Below are 10,578 nucleotides of genomic sequence, written 5' to 3' on the forward strand. Positions count from 1 at the left end.
ACGCCCAGATGATTTTTCTATTTTTAGTAGAAATGGGGTTTCACCATGTTGGCCAGGCTGGTCTTGAACCCCTGGCCTCAGGTGATCTGCCAGCCTCAGCCTCCCAAAGTACTGGGATTACAGGCCTGAGCCACCGTGCCCTATCAACTAATCAGAATTTAAACTCAGATCTGTTCACTTATTAGCACCACTGCATCTCACTGATAAGAAAAGACATGAGAGAACAGGTGCAGAAAAGTTTTAAGAGATTTAAGTGCCTTTTTTTTTTTATTTGAGACAGAGTCTCTCTCTATCACCCAGGCTGAAATGCAGTGGCGTGATCAGGGCTCACTGCAACCTCCACCTCCCAGGTTCAAGCAATTCTCGTGCCTCAGCCTTCCAAGTAGCTGGGATTACAGGCACCAGCCACCATGCCCAGCTAATTTTTGTACTTTTAGTAGAGATTGGGTTTCGCTATGTTGGCCAGGCTGGTTTCCAACTCCTGGCATCAAGTGATCCACTTGCCTCTACCTCCCAAATTGCTGGGATTACAGATGGGAGCCCCAAGCCTGGTCTTATGTACCTTTTGATAAGAAAGTAATTTAAAATCAGTCAGACACAGTGGCTCATGCCTGTAATCCCAGTTTTTCAGGAGGCTGAGATGAGCAGGTCGCTTAAGCCCAGGAGTTCAAGACCAGCCTGGGCAACATAGCAAGACCTTGCCTCTAATAATAATAATAATAATAATAATGTTGAAACCACATTCAAAAGGCAATTTATATAGCTGACAATATATTACTCTATTTTTTTTTTTTTTTTTGAGACGGAGTCTGCTCTGTTGTCCAGGCTGGAGTGCAGTGGCGTGATCTCGGCTCAATGCAAGCTCCGCCTCCCCAGTTCACACCATTCTCCTACCTCAGCCTCCTGAGTAGCTGGGACTACAGGCGCCCGCCACCACGTCCAGCTAATTTTTTCTAATTTTAGTAGAGACGGGGTTTCACCATGTTAGCCAGGATGGTCTCGATCTCCTGACCTCGTGATCCACCCGCCTCGGCCTCCCAAAGTGCTGGGATTACAGGCATAAGCCACTGCGCCTGGCCAGTACTTTATCTTAGAGTCAACAGCTAAGGCACCTACCTCTTTAGGACTCTTTCCTCATCAGCTCAGCAAATATCCCCTGACCCTGGACTCTTTCTGTTCCTTACCCTAGAAATGAGAACAGGTCCCTGACCCACTTTTTTTTTTTTTTTTTTTTAAATGGAGAGGGGGGTTTGCCCCATTTGGCTCGGGGGGTTTTAACCCCCTGACCCCAGGGGATCTGCCTGCCTCGACCTCCCATTTTTTTTTTTTTTTTTGAGATGGAGTTTTGTTCTTGTTGCCCAGACTGGAGTGCAATAGTGCAATCTCAGCTAACTGCAAACTCCACCTCCCAGGTTCAAGTGATTCTCCGGCCTCAGCCTCCCAAGTAGCTGGGATTACAGGAATGCACCACCACGCCCGGCTAATTTTGTATTTTATTTTTTTTTTTTTTGAGACGGAGTCTCGCTCTGTCAGCAGGCTGGAGTGCAGTGGCACGATCTCAGCTCACTGCAACTTCCACTTCCTGGGTTCAAGCGATTCTCCTCCCTCAGCCTCTTGAGTAGCTGGGACTACAGGCGTGCACCACCACGCCCAGGTAATTTTTGTATTTTTAGTAGAGACAGGGTTTCACCATGTTGGCCAGAATGGTCTCGATCTCCTGATGTCGTGATCCGCCCACCTTGGCCTCCCAAAGTGCTGGGATTACAGGCTTGAGCTACCGTGCCTAGCCTTAATTTTGTATTTTTAGGCTGGTCTCGAACTCCCAACCCCAGATGATCCATCTGCCTCGGCCTCCCAAATTGCTGGGATTACAGGCATGAGCCACTGTGCCCAGCCCCCCGACCCACTTCTAATCTAATCATACTTCTAATCACTCAACCTAGGAGAAGGTTGAGCTCTTCATCCATAAATCATCTATTTTTTTTTTTTTTTAGGACAGAGTTTCATTCCTATTGTCCAGGCTGGAGTGTAATGGCGCAATCTCGGCTCACCACAACCTCCGCCTCCCGGGTTCAAGCGATTTTCCTGCCTCAGCCTCCTGAGTGGCTGGGATTACAGGTGTGCAGCATCATGCCCGGCTAATTTTTGCATTTTTAGTACAGACAGGGTTTCACCATGTTGGCCAGGCTGGTCTCTAACTCCTGACCTCAGGTGATCCACCCGCCCCGGTCTCCCAAAGTGCTGGGATTACAGGGGTGAGCCACCACACCTGGCCATAAATCATCTCTTTAACAAGCACTTACTGTGTACCTCTTGTGTCCCACGTGCTGTGTGAGGGACACGCATGGAATAAAACACATCCCTGCTTGGAGAAGCTCAAGCTGCAGAAGATATACCTGTAAACAGACACTGACTTCACACACTGATAGTCATCTAACCAGAACCAACAGAGGGCAAAACCTAGATAGGCTTCTCAGAAGAGGAGGAATTTATAAAACAGATCTTGTAGGAGGCAAGTGCCTTGTTATGCAGAGAAGATGAGGCATAGGATCACAGAGGAACCAGGGAGCAAGCAGCATGTATAAAGGGACCTACCAGCCCTCTCCAAACCTTTTCCTCCAGGTTCACTCTGTCAGGCACCAGGATCATCACAGACCCAGCTCCACAAACTGGAACCTTCTACAACTCTTGCTTCCAGTTAATCACTGAGTCTGTCTAGTCTCCTTCCAAATCTCTCAGATACTCCCCCCTCTTTCCCCTATCCTTACTCCCATCACCGCATCCCAATGCCATTTCTCTCTGGCTCCTGCAACGGCCTCCAAACCAACATCTGTTTATTTTTGTTCCATGTAAATCCACTTCACACAGAGCATCCAGACTGATCCTTTGTTAAAGGGGAAGAAAAGGAAAAACAATGTGATGCTCTCATCATCCTGCTTAAGCCCTTTGGCAGCTCCAGTGCCTTCAAGATTAAGCTGAAACTTCCTAACAGGATTTACAAAGCCCTTGGTGGGCTGGCCCCTGCTCACCTCTCTAACCTCATCTCTGATCTCCACTTCCAGCTTTGATGTGCTTCAGTTCCTGACACAGTGGCTTATAACCCTGGTTGCCCATAAGAACCACCTGGGGAGCTTTAAGAAATACTGATACCAAGGCCCCACTCCCAGAGATTCAGATTTACTCAAAGGGCATTAGGATGCTGTAAAGCCTCCATGAGATATCAATTTGCAGCCAGGGTTGAGAACATTACTTTAGCCTGACATGTCTCTGTCTCATGTCCAGGTTTGTTGCACATGACCTGTCTGTTCCTAGAAGCACTGGAGCTCTCCTAGTTTCTGGGCCATAAAGGCAGAGACTTTTTGGTCTCTCTTGTTCACTGCTGTAGTCCCAACACCTAGAAAAGTGCCTAGAACATAGTGGGTACTCCATAAATATCTGCAGAAAGAAAGAATGAACATATGACTCTGCCTTCACCCTTCACCTGGATAGACGCCACTCAATTCTTTTTTTTTTTGGACCCCACTCAGTCATGAGGACCCAGCTTAGATTTCCCAAAAGATACTCCTGATTCTCCTTGTCTGAGATAGGTTACTCTGCATAATTTCAGCACTCAAGATTTCCATTCTAGTGTAAATCATACCACATTGTAATTATCTGTATCTCTTAGCTTCTGAGCTCTGAGGGAGTCCCGTCTGTGTGTTCACCAATATACCTGCACCATCTGGCAAAGTGCCTTAAAAAGTGCAGCACGAATACATGGAAGTGAACAGACACAGTGTGCTGGGTGACAGCCGACCTTGGTGTGGCTGGAGTAGGGCACTGGTGGGACATGAGGCTGGTGAGGTACACTATGGACCAGATGGAAGAGGCCCAGCATTCACTAAGGAGTCTGAACCGTATGAGACAATATAGAGCCAGCAGAGGTTTTAAGTGACACAATCGGCTTGCATTTTAGGGCAATAACTGGCTGCCGTATAGAGAACTGGAGAATTCAGGGAAGCCCAAGGGTAACGAGACCAGATGGGAAACTAAAACAACAGCCCCGGGAGGAGAAGACGAGGAAGGAGTCAAACCTGAAGAGAGGGAGCCAGACCAGAGAGACAGATCCCAGAGCATTAACAGTATTTGTTGACTGGATAGACCAGTGAGAGAGAAGGAGGTGCTGTGGTTGACTCTGATCCCCCGTTTGGAAGACTATGGATGTGGTGTCATGAGCATGGTTAGATGCGGTCTCATGATTACACAGGCAGTGTCAGAAGCTTGAACTCAGGAGCCAGACTGCCTCCATTCAAATCTTAGCTCTAGTTGCTTCTTGGCCTTTTGGCTAAGATCAAGTACAAATCTTAGCTCTACAACTTAGCTAGCTCTCAGGCCTGGGGAAGTCGGCCTCGCTTCAGGTCTTCATCTGTTAAATTAGAATAATAATAGTATCTACATCACAGGGATGTTGTGAAGATTCAATGAGGTAAAGCACGTAAATAGCCATTTCCTGGCATATAGCAAATGGCACATAAGAGTTAACAGGCTGAGGCGAGTGGATCACAAGGTCAGGAGATGGAGACCATCCTGGCTAACACGGTGAAACCCCGTCTCTACTAAAAATACAAAAAATTAGCCGGGTGTGGTGGTGGACGCCTGTAGTCCCAGCTACCCGGGAGGCTGAGGCAGAAGAATGGCATGAACCCGGGAGGCGGAGCTTGCAGTGAGCCGATGTCACGCCACTGCACTCCAGCCTGGGCCACAGGGCGAGACTCTGTTTCAAAAAAAAAAAAAAATACTAAATAAGAAGAGCTCAGAGAGGGAGAGAGGGAGAGAGGGGGAGGGAGGGGGAGAGAGAGAGAGTGCGCGCTGAGAGCGCAAGCATATGCACATGGGGAGAAAAAGCCAGGTGCCCCAGCCCACAACTAGCACCAAGGCCCCCGATGTGTGAATGAAGCCATCTTGGAGGGTCCAGTCCCAGCTGAACCCACAGAATTATGAGAAATTATTGCTGTGTTAAGCCAGTAAGCAGTTAAGTTTTGGGGTGATTTGTTACCCAACAATCGGTAACTGAGACTTAACGTATAGAAAAAAAAAGATCACTGGGGCAATAAGAACTTCATTTTGGGCCATCCTAAACATGAGGTGTTTGGGATAGTGGACAGTTACATGGAAACATCTAGAAAGCAGTTGGAAGATCAGGTCTGGGCCCAAGAGAGAGGCAGAGGGAGGAGCTGGGGATTTGAGAGTCAATCAGCACATGAACAGGACTTGGCACCCTGGGAGAAGGTAAGCTTGCCAAAGGAGGTGAGAGGAACAAGAAAAGAAATAGAATTCTGGCCTCAGTTATATTGAAGGGATGGACAGAGAGAAGTTTATCAGGAATGAAGAAAGAACCAAGAAAGAACCAGGGAGATAAACTCCTGCTGTGAGAAGAAGGGGTAATCAAATACTTAGGGCTACAAAGAGTAATGCATTTGAAAATTAGGAAGCAATGAGAATAGGGCAATTTCCGTTTCAAATACAATGGCGGGGCAGAAGTGGCTAAGGAGGGAATGAGATTGAGAAACTGGACACAGCAAATGTAGACTATTGTTTTAAAAGTCTATTGTTAGGGGAAGAAAGTTAGAGCATCACTTGGGTGGATGATAAGACAAAAGGTAAATTGTTTCAAGTTGAGGACACTTGCTTGCTGAGAGGAGATGCCAAGAAGAGAGAGATTAAAAATCCTGAAGAAAAAGGTGACTGGGCTGGGTGCGGTGTCTCAGGCTTGTAATCCTAACACTTTGGGAGGCCGAGACGGGTGGATTGCCTGAGCTCAGGAGTTCGAGACCAGCCTGGGCAACACGGTGAAACCGCATCTCTACTAAAACACAAAAACAAAATTAGCCAAGCGTGGCGGCGTGCACCTGTAATCCCAGCTACTTGGGATGCTGAGGCAGAAGAATCACTTGAACCCAGGAGGCGGAGGTTGCAGTGAGCTGAGATTGTGCCATTGCACTCCAGCCTAGGTGACAGAGTAAGACTCCGTCTCGGGCCGGGCGCGGTGGCTCAAGCCTGTAATCCCAGCACTTTGGGAGGCCGAGACGGGCGGATCACGAGGTCAGGAGATCGAGACCATCCTGGCTAACACGGTGAAACCCCGTCTCTACTAAAAAAATACAAAAACTAGCCGGGCGAGGTGGCGGGCGCCTGTAGTCCCAGCTACTCGGGAGGCTGAGGCAGGAGAATGGCGTGAACCCGGGAGGCGGAGCTTGCAGTGAGCTGAGATCCGGCCACAGTACTCCATCCCGGTCGACAGAGTGAGACTCTGCCTCAAAAAAAAAAAAAAAAAAAAAAAAAGACCCCCGTCCAAAAAAAGAAAAAAAAAAAAAAAAATAAGGAAGAGGTGAGTGGTGGCTCAAGGTCCCAGGCAATGGAAGGGAGAGGACACAGAACCCTGGTGGGAGCTTTCCCCTGACTGAGAAGGAGAGAGACAAAGAGGTGTGTCTTCACAGATAAGTTAAAAGTGAGAGGGGAGGGCATGTGGAGGTACTATCTGGCCGCCTCTTTTCTGTGAAGAGTATGGAAGGTCATCTGCTGACAGGCAGTGAGGGTCTTGGGGAGAATGGTGTTCATTCCTGAAGAGTTTTATAGGAAATGCATGTGGGGCTGCAGGAGTCAAGACCAGCCTCTTCAGAGACAGAGACACCACCTTCCAGGGATACCCCACCTCCTGAGGAGTAGGCTCTTCACATCAGCTTTTCTCCTCTGACCTCACCCAAATCCCATTGTCTTCTCTTGAGCTTGTCTCCTGCTCAGATTGCCCCACCTGGGAAGCTCTCATTCATTCCCAACTTCATTCTCCAAGTATCTGCTCAACATCCACACCATACCCAGCCCCATTTCTCTGGGCAACATACTCTCTGTATTCCCCCAGGGGTCTCAAACCTTCTGCACACTTTTCAGACCCCCTACCTCCACCCTTTTCTCCTCATACTCAGCATGAGACCTCACTGTCTGAGAACGCAGAAACCATCAGAGTCATCTACCAACTACCACACATTTTCCTGCAGCTGTACTCCCCTTTTCCCTTTCTATAAAGAAATGCTGTTGCGGCATTTTAAAATTGCAGTTTAACTTAGGGAGGTCTTGATCAGCTGTGGTTTTGCTTTTGTTGAGAGACAGGGTCTCATTCCGTTGCCCAGGCTGAAGTGCAGTGGCACGATCATGGCTCACTGCAGCCTCAACTCCTGGGCTCAAGTGAGCTTCTTACCTCAGCCTCCTGAGTAGCTGCAACTATAGATGCATGCCACCATGCCCAACCATTTTTAAAAACATTTTCTCGGCCGGGCGCGGTGGCTCACGCCTGTAATCCCAGCACTTTGGGAGGCCGAGGCAGGCGGATCACAAGGTCAGGAGATCGAGACCACGGTGAAACCCCGTCTCTACTAAAAATACAAAAAATTAGCCAGGCGCGGTGGTGGGTGCCTGTAGTCCCAGCTACTCAGGAGGCTGAGGCAGGAGAATGGCATGAACCCAGGAGGCGGAGCTTGCAGTGAGCCGAGATCGCGCCACTGCACTCCAGCCAGGGGGACAGAGCGAGACGCCGTCTCAAAAAAAAAAAAAAAAAAAAAAAAAAAACACCTTTTCTGTAGAGACAGGGTCTTACTATGTTGCCCAGGCTGGTCTCAAACTCTTAGCCTCAAGCAATGCTCCTGCCCCAGCCTTCCAAAGTGCTGGGATTACAGGCATGAGCTGCCATGCCCAGTCTTGATCAGCACATTTTAAATGCAATAAATAGAATAGAAAATAGGGTCCACTGCACATAGTAAGAGTATTTATTGTTTCTTAAAACGTCTGTTTCAATTTTGACACGTGTTACTAAGAGTTGATGTCAAAAAGTTTGTGTATGGCCGGGCGCAGTGGCTCACGCCTGTAATCCCAGCACTTTGGGAGGCCGAGACGGGTGGATCACAAGGTCAGGAGGCCCAGATCATCCTGGCTAACACGGTGAAACCCCGTCTCTATTAAAAATTTAAAAAAATTAGCCAGGCGTGGTGGCGGGTGCCTGTAGTCCCAGCTACTCGCGAGGCTAAGGCAGTAGAATGGCGTGAACTCGGGAGGCAGAGATTGCAGTGATCACAGATTGTGCCACTGCACTCCAGCCTGGGTGACAGAGCAAGACTCCATCTCAAAAAAAAGAAAAAAAAAAATTCAAGCAGGGCCAGGTGTAGCAGCTTATGCCTGTAATCCCAGCACTTTGGGAAGCTGAGGCGGGCAGATCACCTAAGATCAGGAGTTCAAGACCAGCATGGCCAACATGGTGAAACCCCATCTCTACTAAAAATACAAAAATTAGCTGGGTGTGGTGGCACACACCTGTAATCCCAGCTACTCAGGAGACTGAGGAAGGAGCATCACTTGAACCCGGGAGGCAGGGGTTGCACTGAGCCACCAAGGTCACGGCACTGCATTCCAGCCTCGGTGACAGAGTGAGACCCCGTCTCAAAAAAAAAACAAAAAAGTTCAAACAACAGTGCAAAAGAGAGGATGTCCCTCCTCCTATCTGTAGCTACTCCATGAATTTGTGTTTTAGGTGCCATTTCCTCTAGCTTTTCCAGGACCCTTATGTGCTTTATGTCTTCTCTCTTGTTAATTCCTACTCATGCTTTCCTGGTCAGTTTAACCCCCTCCGAAGCTTTCCATGACCATCCCAACGAGGCCAACCCCCACCACTAGTGGGCTCCTTGTACCTCTTTCTTTTATAGCAACGACTGGCCAAGTGTAGCAGCTCATACCTGTAATCCCAGCACTTTGGGAGGCTAAGGCAGGAGGATCCCTTGAAGCCAAGAGTTCAAGACCAGACTGGGCAACACAGCAAGACCCTGTCTCTACAAAAAAATTTAAAAATTAGGCCAGGCATGGTGGCTCATGCCTGTAATCCCAGTACCTTGGGAGGCTGAGGTGGGTGGATCCCCTGAGGTCAGGAGTTGGAGACCAGCCTGGCCAACATGGTGAAACCAGTCTCTACTAAAAATACAAAAAGTTAGCCAGGCATGGTAGCAAGCGCCTGTAGTCCCAGCTACTCGGGAGGCTGAGGTAGGAGAATCGCTTGAACTTGGGAGGCGGGGTTGCAGTGAGCCAAGATCGTGCCACTGCACTCCAACCTGGGCAACAAGGGCAAAACTCCGTCTCAAAAAAAAAAAAAAGAAAGAAAGAAAAGAAAAAGAAAAAAAAGGGTCCTTTCATTTGCCTGGGTGTGGCTGGCATCTTCCACCAATGCAGGGTCTCTGATAAACTCCAGAGAACACCAAAGGGCCTATTCCTTTATTGTTTAACCATACCTAAAGACTATTTTACTTTGCTTAAACGCTTTTACTACTTACTTCTTGAGGCACATAACTACATTCATGAGATTCCCTTTGTAACATTAAATAATCAAATAAATAAAGATCAAATAAATACAACAGACATTTAAAATTTAACAAATACTGTGTAGGGATGCAACCAGCAAAATCCAGACTGTGGGAAACTCTACTGAACAAATGACCAAGCTGCTTCAACAAAACAATTCAGAGAAAAAGGAACCCACACAGTGAAAGTGATTTAAGGCTCTCTACCCAGCACAGGGATCCTCCCACACCTGAGGCTAATGCTGCCAGGACCTTAGGGTGTGGCAGGGATGGGGAACTTGGCTGACCATGTCTTTCAAATAAAGCTGTCTAACTTGGAAAAAAAGTGATTTAAGGGACACAATAACTAAATGCAGTGTATGGAACTTGTTTGGATCCTTATTCAAATAAAATAATTTTAAAAAACGGAAATTGGGCCCGGCGCGGTGGCTCAAGCCTGTAATCCCAGCACTTTGGGAGGCCGAGACGGGCAGATCATGAGGTCAGATCGAGACCATCCTGGCTAACATGGTGAAACCCCGTCTCTACTAAAAAAAAGAATACAAAAAACTAGCCAGGCGAGGTGGCGGGCGCCTGTAGTCCCAGCTACTCGGGAGGCTGAGGCAGGAGAATGGCATGAACCCGGGGGGCAGAGCTTGCAGTGAGCTGAGATCTGGCCACTGCACTCCAGCCTGGGCTACAGAGCGAGACTCTGTCTCAAAAAAAAAAAAAAAAAAAAAAGGAAATTCGGCAAGGGGAGGGAGAGCATTAGGACAAATACCTAACGCATATGGGGCTTAAAACCTAGATGACAGGTTGATAGGTACAGCAAACCACCATGGCACATGTATACTTATGTAACAAACCTGCACATTCTGCACATGTATCCCAGAACTTAAAGTATAAAAAAAAAAAAAAAAAAAAGGCTGGGCGCGGTGGCTCACGCCTGTAATCCCAGCACTTTGGGAGGCCGACACAGGTGGACCACAAGGTCAGGAGTTCAAGACCAGCCTGGCCAACATGGTGAAACCCCATCTGTACTAAAAATACAAAAAATTAGCCAGGCGTGGTGGCAGGTACTTTAATCCCAGCTACTCAGGAGACTGAGGCACGAGAATCGCTTGAACCCAGGAGGCGGAGGTTGCGGTAAGCAGAGATCACGCCATTGCACTCCGGCCTGGGCGACAGAGCAAGACTTTGTCTTGAGAAGGAAAAAAAAAAAAAA

This window comes from Piliocolobus tephrosceles, chromosome 5 (genome assembly GCF_002776525.5).
Source record: "Piliocolobus tephrosceles isolate RC106 chromosome 5, ASM277652v3, whole genome shotgun sequence".
Lineage (NCBI taxonomy): Eukaryota > Metazoa > Chordata > Mammalia > Primates > Cercopithecidae > Piliocolobus > Piliocolobus tephrosceles.